The sequence below is a fragment of the Trachymyrmex cornetzi genome, unplaced genomic scaffold (assembly GCF_001594075.2).
Source record: "Trachymyrmex cornetzi isolate Tcor2-1 unplaced genomic scaffold, Tcor1.1 scaffold790, whole genome shotgun sequence".
Taxonomy (NCBI): Eukaryota; Metazoa; Arthropoda; class Insecta; order Hymenoptera; family Formicidae; genus Trachymyrmex; species Trachymyrmex cornetzi.
In genome coordinates, this window is record NW_017300125.1 from 207,057 (window position 1) to 208,747 (window position 1,691).

Here is a 1,691-nt window from a genome sequence, read left to right on the forward strand (position 1 = left end):
TAAAATTGTAATTTCACAACTGCAAGGGATTGGTCTGAAAGTGAAAGGGACGGTTTGCGATCAGGGTCCTACGCAAAGACGAGCCCTATCTGAATTATGCGCTGAAAATAAAATCGATCCAACTCCTTACACGTTTGTCGTGAACCAACAAACGATAGTAACGATATATGATGTACCTCATTTATTGAAATGCACTCGCAATTGTTTACTCCGCTGTAAAATAATATTTTCTGCAGATAAAGTTGCAAAATTTCAATATATAAAAAATGTGCTTTTGACGTTGAACAAAATTATCCCTTCTGTATAAATTGACGAAAAACGATTTTAACTTTGCAGATTCTTTTATTAAAATGCGAGTAAAAGTTGCAGCCCGTCAATTAAGTCATACTGTTGCTGCAACAATTCACACTCGTAGCGTTACAAATGTCAACGGATTGTTCCCCGTTGAATCAATACAAACAGCAGAGTTTGCACAATTAATAGACGATTTATTTGATTCACTAAATGGCTATACTTTGAAATCAGATGATGGTAAAATTTATAGATGTTGTTTACAAGATGACTCGCCTCACATTTCGTTGTGGAACAAATTATTGCCGCAATTGGCTACATGGAAGATAGTAGATTTAAAATCAAATAAAGATGTTACAAATTCTTTTTATTTTGTGAAGGGATGGGCAATAACAATAAGATCCGTTATTTACTTATGGAAGCAATTACAAACTGTTGGTTTCAAGTTTTTAAATCTACGAAACGTTAATCAAGATCCGGTTGAAAACCTTTTTTGTACAATTCGCCAACACGGTATTGCTAACACAAAACCCACTTGTCACCAATTTATAGCAGCGTTGAAAACAGTTGTTTTAAATAATCTAGTTGCACCAGTCTCCAATTCTGCAAATTGCGAAAACGATAATTGTGAAAGTATTGCGATTTTTCAAGGATTCTTACGACGCGCTACTGAAACAATTCAAAACGAAGAAAGTGAGTCACTCGAGAATACAAATAAGTGTACTCTTGATTGGATCACTTTTAAAGATTTGAATATTGATGCATCTCAAGCACTGTCTTATGTATCAGGTTACCTTGTCAAAAAACTTAAGATGCCTGATGAAAATTGTCTGCATTGCCAAACTGATTTGTTTTGTTCTCAACAGGAACAACACCACTTATATACAGCTTTTAAAGAATATTCCGAAAAAGACTTATTAACGTATCCAAGTGATAAGATGATAACGTTGTTAGAAAACGTTCACGACAGATTGTTTTACTTTTTAAATGAAAATGGACACAAGTCCAAGTTAATATCAAATTTTAAACAGATATTTTTTAACAATTACATCAGTGACTTCTGCGATGTTCATCGCTGTGATAATGTGATCGTCGAAGAATGTTTACCGTTTTTAATCTACAAATACGTTAAAGGTAAAAAAAAACCGGTACATTTCTCTTCAGGCCATTACGAAAAACTGAAACAATTCAAAACAACATAAGAGGTTTGTTCTCGTCACATGTTGCAACATATTCCTACCATAGTTTGGTATTCACGAGAGTGGGTAGGTGGTATGATAGGAACATGTTGGAGTCAGTGATGCACATCAGTGATGCACATTTGGCTCCCCGGCAACACGAGAATCAGCCCCACCACTCTCGCTGTCTCGCTCGCTCTTGCGCAGCGGCTTCGTGAGAGG